Here is a 23,866-nt window from a genome sequence, read left to right on the forward strand (position 1 = left end):
TACAATTGCATGCTCTATCACTGTATCCTCTGCCAATTGAACAATAAAAAAGGAGTCATCAGGGAAACCAGTGAGAAGAAAAGGCGACAGCCACCTGCATTGCCAAAGCAAATAAAAAAGGCAGGATTTGCACCAGATGGCTTAGAGTCAGAAAACCAACATGTGCCAATCTCTTACAGGCAATGTGACTCACATCAGGTCAGGAATGGCAGTGTCTTGCATTACATTTCTGACCACAACAAATATCTCAGTGATGCACTGGCACCAAGAGTACAGTGTGATTTCAGCATTATGATATATCCAAATCAGTCCAATTGTGGAATACAAACCACATGTCCAGTGATGTATCCTTGGTACTTCTCTACAACTTACAGAAGATGCTCATACTCGGTGGAGCTCAGCGAGTATATTGCAAGCTTATAGAAGCAGAGTTAACACTAGGATTTTAGTAAAATACAATGATGAGTGCGTGAAATTGTTGTCCTTGATTTGAAAAGCACCCAGCAGTACAGTTAGATTACAATATCTGGCGTTCCAAACTTTTGAGTAGGGTGGGAGTGCTTTGAGTACCAGGATGCAGTACAGGTGCGAGTAATTTGACGGAATGAACCAAATGCTTTTCAGAAATCCCTCATCACATCATTTAACTACTTCTTAAACAATTCCAGGGTTTTTGCCTCAGTTATTCCACCCAGAAGTCCATTCCATGTATTAGTCAGTCTTCGTGTAGAAAAACAATCTCACATTAACCCTAAGTTTGCCTTTTACTACTGTGTAGAGAAACACATTTCCGTTTGAAATGGTTTTCCAGATCTGCCTATTCCCCACTACTTATTCTCATATACACTGCTATAAGATCATCTCTCAGTCACCTCAAAACTGAAAAGCTCAATATTTTCACATTCTTCTTTGACATTGGAAGAGCCTCATGGCTCTTCTTCAAACCACCTCTGGGGCTTGAATTCCTCCCTCGTGTTTCAGTGACTAGAACTGGGCAAAGTACTCAAGCTGTAGTCTGACTAGAGCTTTAGACAGTTTGAATATGAGGCAGTGGCCTACCTCAAGAATTCAGATGACAATGATAAACTGTACAAGTTGAACTCTCACTGGCAATGACAATCAAAACTCCTCATTGTGTTAGTCTTATAAATGATCTGTCTGGATGTTCACTATTTCTTTGATTTTCTTCAAGTGAGCAAGAAGTCGGTGGAATACAGGATACTGTACTACAAAATCAGAATAGCAGGAGCAGTTAAAAAACAGGAGTCTGGCTTGATAAAATTGAGACTGATGTTTGCAAGACTATGTTTTGCAGATTACATTTGAGGTTGCTAAAAGACAAACTGTTTCATTAATGCAACAAATTGTTTTTGAATATAGTTATTGACAAGTCCTAATTAGTAGATTCATTTAACTCAATAGATTGATTCACATTGATATGTCGAAGTTCCAAAGAATGCATATTTATCAAGAAGTCAAAGTAATTCTTAAAACAAATACACGTTGCACAGCACAACTAATTATCATGTATGCTGTGTTATTCAACCCAAGTTGCGTTTTACAATATCAGAATTTAACCAGCATCTTCCACATAATAAAAATTCAAGGTTAATACTGCTCAGAGTAGCTTATTGGAGATGTACTGTCAGTATCAGGAGTAGAAGAATATCAATCATATTCCTGATACAGATTACATCTGAAACATTAACTCATCTGTTTCCTCCACAGATGCTGACTGAATATTTCCAGCATTTTCTGTTCTCCTGAAGTCAGATTTCATGCTTGGCAGTGACATATTTGTTTTAATTTCTAACACTGTGGCTCTTTTGGCATTTAAAAAAAAATTAAAACGTGTTCTAAAGGTTAACTCCTCCCTGTTCGGTTTGCAAAACTCAGCAAATAGTTCAGGCTATTTGTTTTCACATTTTGTTTTGCCAGCCACTTTCAAATTTGCATGGGTTCACTTGGAGCAGGAAATGTCAATGAGACTGCAAACACAGGGATAAAAATGCCAACAAAAAGGGATGTGTCACATGCTGCTTACATAAAACTAAAAGACCTCTCTGGGCACTCTGATCACAACTGTACTGCAAGTGGAGATCATTTGAGAGAATCTCTCGATCACAAGCAAATTTTCCTTTTACAACGTGGTTAATTGGAAGAACTGGTTAAAAAAAAAAGTGTAGGGATGTAAATGGAGTTGGAGCAAATAATCAAGTTGCAAGATATAGCCCCAAATATACTCACTGTCTATAATTATTGGGAGACCCAATAATTGGCGACTTCATTTTCCATTTTAATGTTTCCAGTGTTTATTTGAAACCAAACATTTATAAAAAGATTAAAAGGCAGAAACTTTTAAATATCACTGTTTACTTATCTATTTTAGTGGTTAGACATTTTGCTTTATGTTCCCAAATTTTTATTGTTCAAAACTGTATCATCTAACAATTATATTAACACAGTACCTTTGACGTAGATAAATATTCAAAGGCACTTCACAGAGGAATAACAATAAACACTGGGCATATGTAGCGAGTTAGGAGAAATGAGCAAAGGCTTGGACCAATAGGTGAAGTTTTGACAAGAAATTGAAAAATAAAACAAAAGAAGATATTTTAATAAAAGGAAAATAAATTGGTTCGAATTTATTTTTGTAATTCCTTATATGTAGAAATTGGTGCTGGGATTTTCCCTTCAGCATTCCTGGCACATCCCAGGACTGCAGTTCAGAAAATTCCCAATCCCAATGCTAGTGATTGCCAATCATTACGATTAATAGTCAGAAAGTCCCAGCCAGAGAAGCAAACTGAGGCAATCTTGGAAGCATTAGCTTTGAATTACGTAAGAGTCATGCTAAAGGCAGTCTTGCACAATGGAGGATGCAGCTGAGATACAAAAAAGGGATAAAGGCAAAAGGAGAGGAAGAGACTAAACAGAGATCAAAAGAAAACACAGAGACATGGTGATAAATGAGCAGAGCAGGCATACTAGCAAGGGAGCAGCTGGCCAACATCCAGAGAAATCCCAATGAAGTATAATTAGAACGATCACTTATTTGACACACCTTTTGATGTGATTGTGGAGTTCAGATGACCTCAGTGGACACCATTTTCATGTGTAGCTGAATAATTCAGAGCCAAATCTCACGAGAATCCCAAAACACGAGATTCAGAGAATTCTGCCGAGTCGTCAAGCTTATCTGTTTTGGGATGGAAAAATAACCTGTAAGATGGATCAAGAATAATTTTAAAACAATAGCTTTCTCAGACGCATAAAAAGCTAAATAGCCAATAGTGCAGGGGATAACCAGGCTAAGTCTCTAATCAGACAAAATTAGAACTTGGCATGAAACAATACATATTACACTCCTCTCCCCCAAACTCGTCTCTCACATCTGTTTCAAACAGTAACCGCTTCCCATACCCAATTTTCCTCCTCGACTCTTTTCTGAGATTAGTACAATTGGACATGTTAATATTTTCCCAACATCCACACAAACTTCTGAGCAAGAAAGGAGAAAACAATGAATTTGTATTTGTTCAGCACTTTTCACATTTCAGGTAGGTAGAATGTATACATTGTGATTCACAAGGTATCACAGTTGTGTGGGACATGCTGGAAAGAATCAGAGGGTCTTTACCTGCCCATCATTGTTCATATGTTCATGTGTCCTCAGGACATCCTAAAGCCCTTCATAACTAACTACTTTTGAAGTATAGTCACGCCTGTTACGTAGGCAGCCATTTCACACACAAAGAACCATAAACAAATGAATGAATGAATAATCAGAGAAATGAATAATCAGAGAATGTGGCTTTGGTGATGGCGTTCGAGCCATTGGGCAGCAATCAAGTGCATAAACCTTGGCTGAGCACTCCCTTTCCAACCTCGCAACATTATTTTAGCTCCCATATTCTGGCTGAGATCAAGTAGCTTAACACAGATGAGAGATCAAACCAAAGGCATTCTTCACACAATACATTTATCCACGGAGTCATTAGAAGAACCTGTGGCAGGACTTTTAACAAGATTCAAACTGCAAGTGATATACATTGTCATCTGTGCAAGACTTCTTGTTGAATGGTTTCTCAAGCACTGCCAAATGTGTAATGCAAGTGTGGAAAAATTACCACACTCATACAAGATTTGCTGTACTAGACACAACAAACATTCACCTTACTCACTAAATAATTTACCCTAAGGTAACTGCAGAGCAACATATAGCGTGTGCCATATAGTCTACTTGGAGTTCCAACAGTACCTTTCTTGGTGATTTTCCCACCTCCTCTCTTCTTCCTGAATTTGCAGATACTTTGCTGGCATGCAATTCCATAGGAATTGGACATCCTTTGGCGCATTACTCACATGGATATTATTCATTTGTGAACTTTGACAGAGTGGCAGCAGGCAACCACAGTAGACTCACAGCCCAAACATCTGTGCATTTCCAGTATTGGTTACTGGACTGTGATAGGGTGCAGGCTTTTCCCCTCCCTAACCCGTACTTAAATCAATTAGAGCAAGCTCATTGCTGCTCTGCTTGAAATCAGCCAATTCAACACAAGGGCATTTCTCTTTGCATGCCCAACATCTTAACCTGGAGACAGATGCACAAACAAAATACAATATTCCATTGGTTATACTTTTCCATATAAAAAGCAAATTGTACGATAGACTTCAAATTACTATAACTCTGATGAACAAGGCTTCATATTGTGACAATTTTGCATTAACAGAGAGCTATTGACAGTAGCATGGCACTCCTGCATTCAGCAGTACTAAAAGGGGCCTGGTCTCCAGAAAACAGACCACAGTGGAGACCTATTTCCATGGGCCTTTAAAGGTGCTTTTCCACTTAAAGACAGTATCAGGACAAGAAACTGGATTCCTCCATTTTAGGAATGGGAATCACAGGCCTTTGGCCTGCTAAGTAGGAGCAGTGGCAGGGGGAAAACTAAGTGAGATGAGGACAGTGTGTATGGAGATTGTCAGTCTCCATTTGGGGACAGCTGCTCTGGGACTTTCTTGACAAAGTATTAAAAAGGGTCACTACACAACAGTATTAATGGCCACCACGTATTCATTAAGATGGGGGGAAAATAACTACAGCAAAGTGCAAAAAGGCGAAGTAAAGCAAATCATTTTGCAACCCCTGAAAAGGTCTGGTAGGGGGATTCATTAGATTAGTTTGTAGGAAACACATTCACTGTCGTATCCAATACAGTCAGGTGCCAAACAAAAATGGAATAGATTTTAAAACTGTTTTTGTATTACTCTCAAAACACTCAACTCATGCTTGCCTGCAGTTCCAAATGTCTGGGTATTGGAAGATTTTTTTTTTTAAATGGCAGCCACTTTAGCAAATTCAGCTGGTTTACCTTGGTGTTGCAGTCGGCTGAGCAAAACCAGAACATCGGGAATTGATGTTGCCAGCACACGTCTTGCCTAATATAAAAGCAGCTTAAGACCCTATGCATTCAGCACAGCAAGTGAAGTCAACTACTTTTTCCCATATTTAATCTTTACTAAAAACACTGTTAAGCAAGTCCATCATCTTGCTCATCGCCAATAATTAGGTATTTTGTGTCAGCCAAGATACCTGTACATGGCACAGTGGCGCAGTGTTTAGCACCGCGGCCTCACAGCTCCAGCGACCCGGGTTCGATTCTGGGTACTGCTTGTGCGGAGTTTGCAAGTTCTCCCTGTGACCGCGTGGGTTTCCGCCGGGTGCTCCAGTTTCCTCCCACAGCCAAAGACTTGCAGGTTGATAGGTAAATTAGCCAATGTAAATTGCCCCTAGTATAGGTAGGTGATAGGAGAATTGAGGGAAGGTGGGATGTGGTAGAAATATGGGATTAATGTTGGATTAGTATAAATGGGTGGTTCATGGTCGGCACAGACTCGGTGGGCCGAAGGGCCTGTTTCAGTGCTGTATCTCTAAATAAGATAAAATTAAATAAATAAATCACCTCGAGTAAGGAAACCATCTTAAGCAGGCCCCAGTATACTCAACTGCAATGCACATTCTTGATCCCAGGCCACAGAAAGATGAGCATACTTCCCAATAGCCAGCCCTGGATTAACACTTGCTGTGACCAACTTTGAAGCATATATGTGCAATGAACATTTGGCCTCAGGATAACAAATATCACAAACCAGATGATACAGAATTGGAAGGACAATCTCTGCTTATCCATCCAGAGACCCTCCAGGCCCCGCCACAGAATTTAACTGCTTGTTAAATGCAGCTGTATGATGATATCCATTCTATGGGCTGGATATTGTTCTCCTCCCGACAGCAGGTTTTGTGGCAGGTAGGGGGGGCTGAGAATCAGAGCTGCAGCGGCCGCGGCCACCATGGAACCAGACGTCGGGATTGCAGGTCCCAATCTTCCCAGGCGCGGTGAAGCTGCGTGGCAGCACCTCTGCCGCTCTGCAACGGCACCCTCCTTTAAATATGGTACGTATCCATTTGAATGTAATTGACCGCGATCTTACTAGCAGTTTCCAATCTTGAGCTCGACATGCTGTACTCACTTTCCCGTCCATGAGAAGCTGGTGGCACCGAGGTGGGAAAGGGATCAACTCTACATTGTTTGATGGATTGGGGGGCAGGGGGAGAAAGGGGAAAACACTGCATTTGGATACAATGTTTACAGGGCTGGCAGGCTTTTAAAGATGGTGCCAGTATCTGCTCCTGCATCAGGTGATGCCATTCATGACGTCACCAATGCAGTCCTCGCCACGTGATTTTGGTGCGGGCAGCCACCATCATTATAGTAAGTGGCCAGCTGTTGTGTCATGGCAGCGTGGCCGCATGTGAGATGACCGCCATATTCCACGCCTGCCACCGCAACTACAAAATCCAGCCCTCTATGTTGATCAATATTTGTATAGAATAATTTCCCAAATCAGACCAAGATTTGACTTTCACTAGCTTAAATCTGGATCATGTGCTCGGAACAATGTTCTTTACTATGCTGTTAATTATGCATTAGAATAAGAAGTTATCAGCTTTGGCTCAGTCTCAACAGTCTTGCTTTTGGGTCAGAAGGTTGTGGGTTCAAGTCCCACTTCTGAGACTCGAGCACAGAATATAGCCTGACATTTCAGTACAGTACTGAGGGAGTGCCGCACTGTTGGAGGTGTCATCTTTTGGATGAAACGTGAAACTGAGGCCCCGTCTTCCCTCTCAGGTGGACCTAAATGATTCTACAGTACTATTTCAAATAAAACAAGGAAGCTTTCCCCAGTGTCCAGGCCATTATTTATCCCTTAATCATACCCAAAAAAAAATCTGGTCGTCATCATACTGCTGTAATGTGGGATTCTGCTGTGTACAAATTGACTGCCACATTTCCTACACAACAGTGGCTATATTTCAGAAGTACTTAATTGAAGCTAAAGTGCTACAGCAAATTCTGAGATCATGAAAAGCGCTATATATGCAAATTTATCGTATATACCTATACAAGATAAGTTCTCAGTTGCACATTGAAAAGCCCAATTATCAGTCTTTCCGCTAATGTTAGGGATAGTCTTGTAGTTCTTCTCTGCATTGCCTCATTGGCTCAACTGTCTTCTTTTCCGTCTCTGTGACCGGAACTGGGTATAGCATCTAGGTGTGGTCTGACCAATGCACAGCTGAGATCAAGTAGGTGTTCCTTCTTTTTTTTTTTCCAACACCCGGCCTGACCTTCAGTTAACTTACCTTCCGTTTTTCACTTTGTTGCTGATCTACACAAGTTTAAAATAACAAAACCAATCTTCCTAGTCAAAAAATTACATTAACAGTGGAGCCACTTACCTGTGATAGAGCGTGTCCGACCCAACCAGCCCGAATGCCGGACCCGGAAGTTCAACTCGACCCGACCCAGGCACATGTCGTCGGATCCAGTCGGGTTTGGGTCAGACAGCAGGCCTTTACCAGGAATCACTTATTCGCAGCACGATGAGCTCAACAACTCACTATAAAGTGGCTCTGTGCACTGCCACATTCTTGATGAACACAAAGTGAACACATACCATATAAACAAACAAAGTTGTTCCACCAATTGGAAGTGTAAAGCTTGAACAGCAACATCTTGCCTCTTTACAACCCAGGAATGGTAGGTATCAAACCTCAAATATACCAGGGGTGTGGTCTCATGCCCGGTCTCCAAGTAATACCTACCGGCACCTGGCACTCCAAGCCTGAGAGTTTCATCAGCTTTATAAATGAGTGTGTACCATTAGCACAGCAAAGGGACAGCTGGAATTGGTCAAACACTGACATTCAGTGCTGGACACCAAGTCTGTTCATTAACCAATTTCTTAGCCCAAGTCTTCACATCAGAGGCTTTGCCAAAGAGATTAAAAACAGAAAGAGAGCCTTAAACAATGGCACTTAAGTCAGAGGCGACGATACTTTGGGAAGTATTAGTCAATTTTGGTATGTCGTGCGTCCTTCAAGGTGAAGGTGACCATATCCAGCATCTGGGGTGTTTGGTAGGGTTCCAGTGGGTACGTAGGTCGCTCTGCACCCAGAAGGTTCTGCTGCAAATAGGGCACGATGCCGCAGACTATTTCAGTTTGGACGAGCTGCTGGCTTGGGCTGATCCTCTCCTTGCGTTTTCTCTCTACCTCTGATATGCACTTGCTTTCGAAGCAGGCCACACCACACCAGGTGCAGCAATCCTGGGCAAGCTTATTCCAGGACTCAGGGTCGATATTAAAACTCGTAAGCGAAGCTTTCAGCCTGCATTTTTGGCATACAGCATCTGTTGAGGACTCCATTCAAGAAATATTCCCGTGATGTGTTTTATCAGGAGTTGGTAAGACTGCAGTCAGAAATTAGATGTTTTTATTGGAATGTTGCATTGACTGTGAAAAACAAAAATCTACTGTTTCATTGGAATGAGTTAACGGAATAAGTTGATTTTTGGTTTGTTTATCTATGTGCACAAGGACAAAAGGACACTCATGTCAAAGCAAACCCGTTAGCTCATTTCCCATCCCTAACAATGATAACGAAACTCATCCAACTGCCAAATCGTAATTGCTTGATTAGAATTGCTTCCCCAAAGAGCACTGCTATGTTTTATTATTAAAATCACAGTAATACGCATGGATACCGCGGTGCTGTAGAGAGGAGCCGATCGCGGTACTCACCGACATTGCGCTGCAGATGCGCTTCGAGCCGCATCAGAGTACCTGAACGAAGTCAGGTACAACAAAGGCAAGGTCTCCTTCCATGCTGTACACTGGGGGAGGCTGATATAGAGGAGACCGTGCAGGCTGTGGACTGGCCTGCTTGCCAGGCTGGCGATCCACTTGTTGACGAAGACAATGCAGATGGAAGTGAACAGGTTCACCGAGAGCCCGATTAACCTAATGAGGTCCTTTCTTAAGTGCATTACTACTAACCAACTAATGAAGGTACTCCACCAGCGTTCAAATGACTAGAAGACAATGGTGGGAGCTGATGAAATGTTTTATTACCTGCACCCCTTTCCGCCACCCCTTCCCAGCTCCCCCTCGCAACCCCTTCCCTCCACCTCCTCCCACCAGCATCCCTGAGCAGGGGCCCTAACAACCCCACTGCCATGTGGGCGTCTCGGGAAGGACCAAGGCTAAAGGAGTAAACCCTAACAGAAAATCCGGAGCGGAACCCCCAAGGCGGTCTTGTGTCACCTTTGGTATGTTTCCCGTAAGCGCCTGGAGGTGGTCAGTGGTTTGTGAAGCAGCGCCTGGAGTGGCTATAAAGGCCAATTCTAGAGTGACAGGCTCTTCCACAGGTGCTGCAGATAAAATTGGTTGTCAGGGCTGTTTCGTAGTTGGCTCTCCCCTTGCGCTTTTGTCTTTTTTCCTGACAACTGCTAAGTCTCTTTGACTCGCCACACTTTAGCCCAGCCTTTATGGCTTCCCGCCAGCTCTGGCGATCACTGGCAACTGACTCTCATGACTTGTGATTAATGTCACAGGACTTCATGTCGCGTTTGCAGACGTCTTTAAAGCGGAGACATGGACGGCCGGTGAGTCTGGTACCAGTGACGAGCTCACTGTACAATGTGTCCCTGGGGATCCTGCCATCTTCCATGCGGCTCACATGGCCAAGCCATCTCAAGCGCTGCTGGCTCAGTAGGGTGTATAAGCTGGGGATGTTGGCCGCCTCGAGGACTTGTGTGTTGGAGATACGGTCCTGCTACCTGATGCCAAAGATTCTCCAGAGGCAGCGAAGATGGAATGAATTGAGACGTCACTCTTGGCTGACATATGTTGTCCAGGCCTCGCTGTCGTAGAGCAAGGTACTGATGACACAGGCTTGATACACTCAGACATTTGTGTTCTGTGTCAGTGTGCCATTTTCCCACACTCTCTTGGCCAGTCTGGACATAGCAGTGGAAGCCTTTCCCATGCGCTTGTTGATTTCTGCATCGAGAGACAGGTTACTGGTGATAGTTAAGCCGAGGTAGGTGAACTCTTGAACCACTTCCAGAGCATGGTGGCCGATGTTGATGGATGGAGCATTTCTGACGTCCTGTCCCATGATGTTCGTTTTCTTGAGGCTGATAATTAGGCCAAATTCATTGCAGGCAGCCGCAATCCTGTCGATGAGTCTCTGCAGACACTCTTCAGTGTGAGATGTTAAAGCAGCATCGTCAGCAAAGAGGAGTTCCCTGATGAGGACTTTCCGTACTTTGGTCTTTGACAGGCAAGGTTAAACAACCTGCCATCTAATCTTGTGTGGAGGAAAATTCCTCTTATGAAGTCTTGAACGTATGTGAGAGCAGCAGGGAGAAGATGATCCCAAAAAGTGTGGGTGCGAGAACACAGCCCTGTTTCACGCCACTCAGGATTGGAAAGGGGTCTGATGAGGCGCCGCTATGTTGAATTGTGCCTTTCATATTGTCATGGAATGAGGTGATGATACTTAGTAGCTTTGGTGGACATCCGATCTTTTCTAGTAATCTGAAGATTACTTATTTGATACACTGCTAATAAGTATACGCAGCCTTTGGAATTTTTTTTAAGCCCTTTAAGTGTTGAATTTTATTTGCATGGATCTCAAGTTGAAAGAGCAGACATACACGGGATTTATTTTCTATTTTTAAAAATGTCGAATTAAGAAAACAATCAAAATAAATAGAGAAGAAAAAATGGAAAGAGAAGTGAATAGGACTCTGGGAGGACTTCTGAAATGAGATGCACAAGTACATTTTTAACGTCAATGGGCTGGATTTTACAGTGGGTGGACGGGAGCCGGCCTCCAACGTAAAAGTCGGTGGCAAACCCGCTTCCGCCTCGCCTGGGGCTCCATTCCGTATTTTACGGGTCCCCGGGCTTTAATTGCTCTGAGGCAGGACTTACACCCGCTTGAGGTAGCAAGCACCGCCTAATAAGAGTTGCCGGCCAATCAGAGGGCCGGGAGCGGAGGCCACGGCTGAGACTACAGCCCAGCATGAAGACCGGATACCTTGGTAAGTTTTGGTTTATTTATTTTTTTATTTTTTTATTTAGAGATACAGCACTGAAACAGGCCCTTCGGCCCACCGAGTCTGTGCCGACCATCAACCACCCATTTATACTAATCCTACGCTAATTCCATATTTCTACCACATCCCCACCTGTCCCTATATTTCCCTACCACCTACCTATACTAGGGGCAATTTATAATGGCCAATTTACCTATCAACCTGCAAGTCTTTGGCATGTGGGAGGAAACCAGAGCACCCGGAGGAAACCCACGCAGACACAGGGAGAACTTGCAAACTCCACACAGGCAGTACCCAGAATTGAACCCGGGTCGCTGGAGCTGTGAGGCTGCGGTGCTAACCACTGCGCCACTGTGCCGCCCCTTGTCTCGCCGGGGGTGATCAGCCATGCCCCGACGAGGCATGGGTGGTTGTTTGGGGGGGGGGGGGGGGGCGTGTTGGGTCTTGGGGGTGGTTCAGTAAGCGGGACGGGCCCTGCTCATCAGGCACCTGCTTCTTCCAGGCAGCTTTTCCCGGCTCCAGGACGCCCACTTGCCACACACAAAATCTGCTCGGAGGCAGGCGAAGGCCCTTAAATGGCCGTTAAGTAGCCACTTAAAGGCCTAGATTGGCCTGGGGCAAGTAGGCCATTTTTGGCGCCCTGCCCTACGTAAAGGGAGGTGGAGGTGGAGGCGGGAGCTGGTCGGGAATGCCTCCCGCTCCCTTTCACACCAACCCCCTGCCACCATCTGGCTCGTTGGGGTGGCATAAAATTCCCGCCAGTTACAAAGTTTACCCGATAACTGAAGAGCATTATTTCTCAGCTAATGGGGAATTTTCCTGGCACCTGCTTGAAATTCTTCCAGAGAGAAAAGAGATTTCTATCGACCCTGTGATACTTCAGAGAAGCATTCCACCAGTACAAGCCTCAAAAATATCTGTGACATTATCAGAGGTTCAAACACACAAATAACGTGACAACATTCATCAGCATCCAGCTTACGTCCATTTCACTGGTGTCTTTTCTAAAATTCTTTCCAATGATATGGGCATTGCTAGCAAGGCCAGCGTTTATCGCCCGTCCTCAACGACCCTTGGAAAAGGGTGAGCCACCTTCTTGAACCGCAGTCTGTGTGGTGAGGATGCTCCCACAGTGCTGTTAGGGAGGCAGTTGTAGGATTTTGACCCAGCAACGATCAAGGAATAACAATACATGTCCAGGTCAGGATAGTGAGCGACTTGGAGGGGAACTTGCAGGTGGTTGCATTCCCATGCCCCTGCTGTTCTTGTACTTCCAGGTGGTATGGGTCGCAAGTTTGCGATGAGCTGTTGAAGAAGCCTTGGCAAGTTGCTGTAATGCATCCTTTGGATAGTAAACACTGCAGCCACAGTGGTGGCGAGAGTATTGTCCCCAAAGCTAAATTCCCTGTAATAAACCCCCTCCCTTTTAGTGCAGCAGATTCATCGATGCAAGTAATATAACCTTCAGGGTTATAGAGATTGCTTCGAGTCTATTACCCAAAGAAACCAGTCACTGTGTTAATTTGGTGCCCATACAGAGAGCTTGTAGATGAGAAACAGAAGAGGGTCACAGATAGATCCTTGGAGAACTCCAGAGGCAACAATGCAGGAGGGGGAAAGAGAAGCCATTACAGGTGATTCTCTGGCTATGACTGGATAGATAAGAATGGAACCAGACGAGCATCACCACAGCCACCTGGATGATGCAGGATAGGCGTTTGAGGAGGATGGTGTAGTCAACTGAGTCAAAGGCTGAGAACAGGTTGAGAAGGATGAGGAGGAATAGTTCACCACAGTCAACTAGAATGTAATTTGGGACGTTGACCAGAGCTGGCTTCAATCCTGTGGAAGGAGTGGAAACCTAACAGGAGGGAATAAAAAATGGAGCTGTGGAGAACAATTTCTCAGGCGTCATAAAGCAGGCTATAAAGCAAAGTTCTCTTTCCAGTTAGAAGAAAATAAGTAACAGAAGAAGGAGCACTGCTCATCTCAGTGCCTGGCTGCTGCTTTAGAACCCTGGGTTCCTCTCAACCTGCAGCAAGGCCTAATCTCCTATCTCTGTATTCCATGCCAGCACACCAAATAGTCTCACCTATGAATAAAGCTCATGACTGCACCTTCCCATATGTGCCTCAAGATGACTTAGTCTAGTTTAGTTTAGAGATACAGCACTGAAACAGGCCCTTCGGCCCACCGAGTCTGTGCCGAACATCAACCACCCATTTATACTAATCCTACACTAATTCCATATTCCTACCACATCCCCGCCTGTCCCTATATTTTCCCTACCACCTACCTATACTAGGGGCAATTTATAATGGCCAATTAACCTATCAACCTGCAAGTCTTTTGGCTTGTGGGAGGAAACCGGAGCACCCGGAGGAAACCCACGCAGTCACAGGGAGAACTTGCAAACTCCACACAGGCAGTACCCAGAATTGAACCCGGGTTGCTGGAGCTGTGAGGCTGCGGTGCTAACCACTGCGCCACTGTGCCGCCCTAATATTTTCTTTATTGCTAGAAGAAAACAATAAAAAATTTCAATAACTGATGTCATAAGAAACCAGACCATTTTACACGTGCAAAACTCCCAGATAGCCTGCCCAAATCTAGACTGTCCAGTTTACCTGGTTATTGTCTTCATTCTGCTTAATACCTCACTTTTTCCTTGTCCGGTTCTAATCTGCCTTTAGTTCTCGAGCTTCATTCTCTCCCATTCTGACCAATTTCTATCACTGCTCTCATCTTCACTTTCTCAAGTCCAAGGGATGCAGACTTGAGTCTATCTGGTGCACAGTTGGTTTAGCCATCCATCACCACATCAAGCACTATGCCACCTCATTCGTCTCTGCCAAAACCACTGCTCCAGGTTCATCTTGGATCAACGATAACCTCTCCACAATCAACTGCCTCCTCAAACCTCTTTCCCTCACCCTCTCCACCCTCGGCTCCAACAAATGTGAAAAGCTCATGGATTTCCTGGTCACCAAAACGGAGACCATTCTTTCAGCTATGTTGCTCCTCCCCTACCCCTTAGTAACCGACAGAAACCATTCACCCCACACCCACTCATCCCATCCTAGCCACGAACCCACGTCTCTCTTGGCTTCCAACCTGCGTTCTCCAAGCTCATCTGGTCCACAAGACCCATCCCAATCACATTAAACTGACCATCCAATTTCCATTCCTGGTCTCATACTAGCTGACACTAGCTGGTTCCTTCTCCATGTGCTATACTCCTTCCTTTGAAAGCTGCTGCCATCACTTCCACCCCGCTCCCCCCCCGCTTTAATATACCACTGTCTAACCCTCTGACATTGCAACTACTGTCCAATCTCGTTTTCCTCTTCAATTCTTTTCCACATCCGTGCCCGTCTATGGGGTGCAGAGAGGAAAGTGGAGCTGGACCAGATGATCAGCCATGATCATACTGAATGGCGGAGCAGGTATCTGGAGCCAGACGGTTTACTCCTGCTCATATCTCTTACATTATGTTCACCTTTCCCCAAGTTCTGAGTTAGAATCTCTTCAATCAGGTTCCCATGCAGCCACAGCACTGAAACAACCCTAAAGAAAGTAAGGAAGGTGACTGCGACTGTGGTACATTATCCCTCCTCAATATTTCTGCAGCCTTTGACATGTCAACCCACCATCTTCCTCCAATCTCTCTCCTCCATTGTCCAAGCTCAGGAAGACTGTCCTTATTTGGACAGTTAAAAATGAGACCAGAGGATCTCCGGTAATGTTTTTCTTTCTCAGCCCCGCGCCACTACCTGTGGTTCCCCAGGGATCTATTCTTGGCACCTTCCTCATCTACATACTGCCCATGGGCATCATCTAAAGACAGGTCCATATGTACACAGATGACACCCAGATCTACCTCTCCACCAACTGTCTCAACTCCCTCACTGCCTTTGTTTTTATTTATTCACTCATGGGATGTGGGCGTCACGGAGAAGGCTAGCACTTACTGCCATCTCTGACAACTGAGCAGCTGGTTAGGCCACGTCACAGGACAGTTAAGAGTCAGCCACATTGCTGTGTGCCTGGTGTCACATATAGGCCAGACTCGGTAAGGACAGCAAGTTTCCTTCCTTAAAGGACATTAGTGAACTAGTTTGGTTTTTACAACAATGCGGTAGTTTCATGGTGCCCATTATGGATACTTTTTTTATTCTAGATTTATGTAACTAACTGAATTTAAATTCCCCAACTGCCATGGTGGGATGTGAACTCACATCTCCGAATTACGAATCCAGGCTTCTGCCCAGTAGTATAAACACTCCACTACCATACCCCTTGTGTTGTCAGACTGTTTGTCTAACATCCAGTCCGGGATGATCTGCAATTTGCGTCAATTAAACATTGGGAAGACAGATGCCGTCATCTTTGGTTCTTGGCACAAACTCCCTACCTTTTTTATCTTCCTCCCCGGCAACCACCTCAGGCTAAACAAACTATTCATAATCTCCGTGTCCTATTCAATCCCTATCTGAGTTTACGACCGCATATCCTTTCCATCACAGTGCCTGCCAATCTCTGTAAACTCCGCACAGTTTATCCTGCCTGTAACCTATCTCCCACCATTCATTCTGCATCCCTGTGCTTGCTGAACGACATTGGTTCCTGATCCAATTGCCACAAATTTGAAATTCTCATCCGCATGCTTAAATTCCTACTTAGCCTCATCCCTCCCATTCTCTTAAATGCTCCCATTAGCCCCTGCCAAACTATCCACTCCTCAGACTCTGGTCCACTGTGCATCCCTTCGCCCTTCGTCTTACCAATGACGACTGTTTTAGACAAGAAGGCTCCACTTTCTGGAATTCCCTCCCCAACTTCTCCCTCGCCTTCTTTAGGACCCTCTTTAAAAACCTACCTCATTGACCAAGGCTTTACTCTTCACTCCTAACCGCTTCATTTTTTTCTGATTATAATCTCCAGAAAGCACCTTGGGACATTTTTGTATGTTAATTGTGTTCTATAAATGTAATTAGTCGCTGTTGCATCTGCTTCCTTTAACTAAATACCATTTCTCATCCGGTTTACAATTCTGCTGTTGTAACCTTCTGTCTGGCCACACAATTGCTCTTTGTGCCGTCTGCTTTTCTCCTTATATCTTTATGTCCTTGTCCATATCATCACAAATATTCTTCTTTTTTTTGTCCGTTTGTTTTCTTCCCTACATCAGCGGATCTGTAAATATTGCTCTATGCAAAGTACACAGAGATCTCAATTTTGCACCAATTCACATGAATCATTTTATAAATAGTATCCACTCTTGTTCAGACATATGCAAAAAGGAAAATTTTAAAATGAATTAAAAAATCTTCAGTACCTCGCAGTGGTTAGCACCGCAGCCTCACAGCTCCAGGGACCCAGGTTCAGTTCTGGGTACTGCCTGTGCGGAGTTTGCAAGTTCTCCCTGTGTCTGCATGGGTTTCCGCCGGGTGCTCCGGTTTCCTCCCACAGCTAAAGACTTGCAGGTTGATAGGTAAATTGGCCATTGTAAATTGCCCCTAGCGTAGGTAGGTGGTAGGAGAATGGTGGGGATGTGGTAGAGAATATGGGGTTAATGTAGGATTAGTATAAATGGGTGGTTGTTGGTCGGCACAGACTCGGTGGGCCGAAGGGCCTGTTTCAGTGCTGTATCTCTAAATAAATAAAATAAATAAATAAACCTTGTTACAGTAAGACCAGGTGACAGCTGAGAGGGACCCTTAGACACCTTTCTCACCTGGTCATAACACCAGGTAGATGCCAGTGTTGTAGCTGTACTGGAACAGCTTGGCTAGGGGCGCAGCAAGTTCTGGAGAACATGTCTTCAATATTATTGCCGGAATGTAGTCAGGGCCCATAGCCTTTGGAGTATCCAACGTCTTCAGTCATTTCTTGATATCATGCGAAGTGAATCGAATTGGCTGAAGTCTGGCATCTGTGATGCCGGGGACTTCAGGAGGAGGCCGAGATGGATCATCAACTCGGCACTTCTGGCTGAAGATTGTTGCAAATGCTTCAGCCTTATCTTTTGCACTGATGTGCTGGGCTCCCCCATCATTGAGGATGGGGACGTCTGTGGAGCCGCCATCTCCTCCAGTTAATTGTTTAATTGTCCACCACCATTCACGACTGCATGTGGCAGGACTGAAGAGCTCAGATCTAATCCGTTGGTTATGGGATCATTTAGCTCTATCGCCTGCTGCTTACGCTGTTTGGGATGCAAGTAGTTCTGGATTGTAGCTGGACACCTCATTTTGAGGTATGCCTGGTGCTGCTCCTAGCATGTCCTCCTGCACTCTTCATTGAACCAGAGTTGGTTCCTCCAGCTTGATGGTAATAGTAGAGTCGGGATCTGCTGGGCCATGTGGTTACATATTGTGGTTGAGTGCAGTTCTGCTGCTGCTGATGGCCCACAGTGCCTCATCGATACCCAGTTTTGCATTGCTAGCTCTGTCCGAAATCTATCCCATTTAGCATAGCGGTAGTACCACACAACATGATGGAGGGCATCCTCAATGTGAAAATGGGACTTTGTCTCCACAAGGACGGTACAGGTCACTCCTACCAATACTATTAGGGACAGATGCATCTGTGGCAGGCAGACTGGTGAGGACGAAGTCAGGTATATTTTTCCGTCTTGTTGGTTCCCTCACCACCTGGCACAAACCCAATTTAGCAGCTATGTCCTTTAGGACTTGGACACCTAGGCCATTTCAGAGGGCATGCTGTGGGTCTGGAGTTCCATGTAGGCCAGACCAGGTTAGGACAGCAGATTTCCTTCCCTAAAAGGAAATTAGTGAACCAGATGGGTTTTTACAACAATCAACAATGGTTTCATGGCCATCATTAGATTTTAACTAATTGAATTCAAATTCCATCTTCTGCCGTGATGGGATTCAAACCCATGCCCCCAGAGCAATACCTTAGGTCTCTGGGTTACTAGTCCAGTGACAATACCATTACGCCACGACATCCCCTTAGTAATTTCTTTACTAGAATGGATTTACAAAATGAACTGGCATTTATAAAGGGCCTTTAACATAGTAAAACATTCCAAAGCACTTCACAGGAGCGTAACCTGACAAAAATCGTCAAAATGGAAAGAGGAGTTTAGGGAGGGAATTCTAGAGCTTAAAGCCTAGACAGCTAAAGGCACAGCCACTGATGGCAGGCTGAAGGAAGTGAAGGATGGACAAGAGAGCAGTGTTGGAGGTACACAGTGTTCTTGGGGACTGTAGGACTGGATCACGTTAGCTGAAAATCCCAGGCTCAGTGGCTATCTGGCAGTTTCTGACTGTCAAGTGGTTCAGAATTTGTTCAATTTTGGCTCCGATTTAAGTACAATCTGACAATATAAGTCAAGTGGTATTGACATGACCTGTTCATTGCTCAAACTCCAGTTTATACCAAAAGCAGAAATTATCCTCCATATGAGCAAAAGGAGGGATAGGGTTGTATTAGATATTCCAAAGCAGCTTCGATTGCCTAGTACAGTATGCAGTCACAGTTGTAAATACCCACTACTGCATCAATAGCAGTGGCGACCTTAATTGCCTGGAATAATCATTATGAGGTCTGATGACTGATTTACAACAGGGCTGGGCCTTTGCCTCTCTGGCACCATTATGATGGTAATGGCACTCTACAATTATGACCCCCCTGAGGCTATACCAACTTTCCAATTAGACTTTAGCCAGTAGCTATAAAAATTTGTAGACATTTAAAAAATATTATTTACAAAACCACCTGCAAGGGTTACAATCTTTACTAAAGGTTTCACAGTTGGAGCTTATGGAGAAAAGTGAGTAGATACCTAATATTTATGACCTTGCTGAACAGCCAGCTCACACTGAATAGGCATCTGTGCTCATCTGATAGCCCTTCAAAGCCACCATGTACTACAGCAAGGAATGGTAGTAATTTACCATATTGTTTGGAGAGTAGGGATTTCATCAATCATACTATGGTCTAAATCAGCCATTCATTGACAGTCATTTAAAAAAATGTATTTTCTTTTAAGTATGTCACTTTAGAGAACAGAATTTTCATTGCCAGTTTGAGAAAAGGGTTAGAAGTGCAAATTAATACTTTTTTTTTAAAAATGGGTCTGATGAAAGCTAGCAGCCTCCACTGTGCACTTCAGTGATATCAGTGAGTTATATGAGACTAATATGCTGCCTGAAATGTCATGAAATTGAATGAAACTGTCTAATAAGTCCAGCCATGGTAACAGATGATAGCAGTTCTGAACTCTTCGGCACAGCAAAGTTCAGGGACTCCAAATGGTTCGGAAAAGTCTCATATCCTCAAATGACTATGCCCACCTATACACAATTCAAATGCTATTTCAGCCTATTTCCAGATGGTTGGACTCAACTGCATGACTGATCTACTCTATTATTGTTCTCACGTTTAAAAAAATACACACGCACAGCAAAGGTTCAACTAAATGCCCTGCTTGGAGACTGGCCCAGTAATTTCACTCCATGCAATTGCAAGCGAAGAAATGGCACTCTTCATGCTGGACAATTTCAAGGCCTTTTTCATATTTGATGCAACCCTTATGTTGGTGCATGTGTTCAGTGTCAATCAATGCACACAGAAGTTTTTTTCCCCTTCATAGTGCAGTTTACAGCCTGAAACTCCCAAGGGTTCATTAGCTACTGTCTTGATGTAACATGCCATAGCTTGAATCGATCAGTTGCTTGTTGATAAACCACCCACATGAGCAGATTAATTCTCATTATCAAAAAAGAACCTTAATGGCAAATCTTTCAATCAATTTTTTTTAGCCCTCTAGCAGAAATCTGTCTCTTTTTAAAAAGGATAAGACAAAAATCCAGGCATCTGTCCAGACATTATGTTGACTTATGCAATTCATAGCCAATGCTTCAAGCCTGTTTTTTGAAATACATATATTCACAGTGATGTACCAATAGAGATGGTGCAGACTTCCCATAGCATCGATTGTGACACTCTTCGAGAGCATAAAAGTGCTGAGCTTTGCTCTGTGCAGTCAGGAGAAATTGCTCCAATAACAGCCCACTCACATGGCCATCATATATTAACAGATAAAAATCCTTTTTTCGCACATCTCTGAATTCAGAAATCAATGTATTTTCAGCTGATTTGACAAGTCTTATACATATCATTCTTTAAAATACCAATGTGTGCCTAAAAATGCGCCTGGCATATTCTCCAGAATACAATTTTTTGTTTTTTTTTCCCTACATAAGAAGGAACACCTGACAGTGGCACATCCCACAACTTTTCTTGAAAAGTCCAATGTTATAACTTGCCAGCTTACGGCCACTTTTATCAAGATAATTCATAATTTCTAAATATTACAAGCAGATTTGCAAATGTATTGCTTGCAAGAAAAAAACTACATCCATCTTTTCCTGTAACTGTCGATTTGCTTCACATCTACTCTCCGATCGGACTTATTCTGTCTTTATCTTAAACTCTGTCTCCCCTGTATTTTCATTTCTCTTATACATTAGCTTCTCTCTCATTTCATTGAGGAGTGGAAAGATTCTAAAGTTCTTACGCTTGCAAGCTCAACAAACAGGACCAAGATAAGGTGAAAATTGCTTCGCTCAAAGGATTGTGATCCTTTGGAATTCTCTGCTGCAGCTGGTCATGGATGCTCAGCCGTCGAGCATATTCAAGTCAGAGATCCACAGATCTTGGGATACTAAAGGTATAAAGGGATTTGGGATTGGTGCAGGAAGGTGTAGCTGAGGTAGAAGATCAGCCATGATCTTACTGTATGGCGGAGCAGGATCAAGGGGCCGGGTGGTCTATTCCTCATATTTCTTATGTAACACGGTAATTGCACATTAAACCTGGCAGAGTTTGTTACACAGGTTAGCTGAAAGTCAGATTAAGGCATTATTATTTTAAGTACTATGTTTCTTGCGTATAGCATCATACTTTTAGTCTGTCCCTCCATCACCCAACACTGTAAAAATATTTGATAAGACTTTATAAACGACAATATGAAATGAGAAGTGAAACGACTGTTTTCGGCAGGAGCGTGTGCTCTGAATTGCTGAACCCTTAATGCAATATTGTGCCATTTGACAGACGTGTTAAACCATTAACCTTGCTGGTGTCACCATGGTGTCAAATAAACAAAAGCAAACATTTCAGTGGTTACAACAGTCAATTGCCTAAATAAACTCTGAAATATATAATTTGGTTTATTGCATTGTTCTCTAGCACAGAAATTTATACAGCAAATCAGTTGTGGGCCCATGTACTGTACACCTGCAGGCTGACTGACAAGCACTCATTGATATGATTTTCTGTTCTACAATTTTTACAATTAAATCATATCACAATATACACTGAATGTACAAAGTGACTTCATTCAAATTACTGGATAATTCAATTTTATTTTACAATAGCACAATTTGGAGACTGTCCCTAAGGCAACAGTTTGAAGTAATTGAAAAATTTATATCTTGTGTTTTGTAAAAGTGATTTAAATAACAATTAAATGTACTCAAAATAGGAGTGAGCCTGTGAATGACTTTAGACTAGTGTTTGGCCTATTTTGCTGGCTTTCAAAACACACAATTCAGCAATGCAAATCACATTACTTATGTGAAACATTACTGTGATGAAACTGACATTTCCTCACCCTCCACAAACAAATTGCCCATCTATTGTTTTACAAAAACCAAACAGCTTTAATTTAAGCAGTGTTTTGGGAACCAAAGGGAGCCAAACATCAATTTACAGTAAACATGGCGCCTAGTAACATGCAAAGATTTTTCCAAACAGGAAACTTTCTATGAAACGACACCAGTCTCTTTCTAGGTGTAAGATGAGCTGAAAATTCACAGCAATGAGTTATTGCAATCACCCCATTCAGCTGTTCCTTTTCTTAAATGAATGACACCCTGGGCTTACAGGCCCCAGGGATCATCCTCCACCTGTTTTCTGGGATCAGAATTAGTTTGTGGGCAATTAGATATCTAACACATCTGCGGCCCTCACCCAACCGCCTCTGACAAAATGCCCTTAAATTACAACACAACAAATAAAATCTATCCCAGCCTGTTCTTTACTAATTCTCTACTCAATACTACTGCATTCCAGAGAATGCAGCATCTTTCTCTTGCATGGAGTTTATGTAAAACCTATGACACTCAGGAATAATCCCACAACAATGAAGCCAAAATAAGCAAAAACGTGTCATTTAAAACTGAACATCCTGTGGCAAAGTTAGTTGCAGTAATAAATTGACGAGAAGACCAGAACAATTATCCTGCAGCAATACAGCACTGCCTTCCCCCAATAATTTAGGTTCAAAATTCACTCCTCAGGTCAAAACACAGAAATATCTTTCCCCTCACCAACATACCCATGGTATTTTATTGACATAGCTCTTACTTTACCATTTCAACTTCAGCCAAATAAAACAATCTTCTCTTCACCAATGATTAAAAATGGCAAAAAAAAATCTCCCTTTCCCCTCGCGCCACAACAAACAAATTGCCACAAGCTATCAGCGCGCGCACTCACCCGCTACCTCCGTCTTGATTGACACATTCCCCAGCCATACACAACACGGGATTGTGATTGAGGCCCGCCTACCGGCCAATCAGAAGGCAGAATTGCATCACCCGCCCCCCCCCCCCCCCCGCTCCGACGCCTCAAGGTCGCAGTGAGCGGTAACTTTTTTGTATCGAATTCCTCACGCCTGTTATTTAGTAGCAATTTTACAAGGGGGAAATCGCTGTTTACAGGCAGGAGTTTTTTCACATGAGGCAAAACTCACTTTAAAAGGACGCTTCTGCCGGCAGGGGCTGCTGAGATTGTTCTTGCCTTCTCTCTGCCAGTTGCTGTGTGGATGTGAATCCGGGCAATGCACTCCTTCTCTGAAGCCCTGAGCAGCTAGTCCCCGCCATCCCCCCTTCTCCTGGGAATTGATCCCTGTGTCAGCACGGGATGTATTACCATGTTACCAAAATAACCATTGCTGCAAACAAAGTTTTGGGGCCATTGTTAAAATAATCTGCAAGGGTGGTGGAGGTTACACAGCATAGACCAATCTGAATCACTTTTTTGTTTGCATCAATTGCACAGGAGTACTTTCCACAGATGCTGCCAGACCTGCTGAGTGAATCCAGCATTTCTTGTTTTGGCACAGGAGTACTTCCCGTTTTATATTCTGCTGTTTACTGTCGTCATGGCAATATTATGGCCGAGTCTGAGAAGACTTGTGTGCATTCGGGCTGGTGTTTTTTTTTCCCCAAAATATACTTTATTCATAAAAATCTGTAAAAATTACATTGCCAAACAGTTTCCAAACAGCACGAAAAAATACAACCATTGCAAAAGAGATCAGTTTCAATAATGTCATGAGTTTCTTCCCA

General features: G+C 43.5%; 1 protein-coding gene across 10 annotated transcripts in view; it reads right to left on the minus strand.

Moving 5' to 3' along the window:
* rassf4a (Ras association domain family member 4a) overlaps window positions 1-23,529 on the minus strand; it is a 219,044-nt gene extending 195,515 nt beyond the window's left edge. For 7 of the 10 annotated variants that reach the window (XM_068020652.1, XM_068020658.1, XM_068020644.1 and 4 more), the window contains exons 1-2: window positions 22,886-22,986; window positions 3,068-3,202 (exon numbers count right to left, since the gene is read on the minus strand). The gene's annotated coding sequence lies outside the window, so the exon portion shown is untranslated. Of the gene's footprint in view, window positions 1-3,067; window positions 3,226-22,880; window positions 22,987-23,268 lie in introns of those variants that run through there. The other 3 variants (XM_068020647.1, XM_068020650.1, XM_068020649.1) reach the window with 3 other exon arrangements.
* Between the last annotated feature and the right edge of the window lie 337 nt (window positions 23,530-23,866).

This window comes from Heterodontus francisci, chromosome 42 (genome assembly GCF_036365525.1).
Source record: "Heterodontus francisci isolate sHetFra1 chromosome 42, sHetFra1.hap1, whole genome shotgun sequence".
Lineage (NCBI taxonomy): Eukaryota > Metazoa > Chordata > Chondrichthyes > Heterodontiformes > Heterodontidae > Heterodontus > Heterodontus francisci.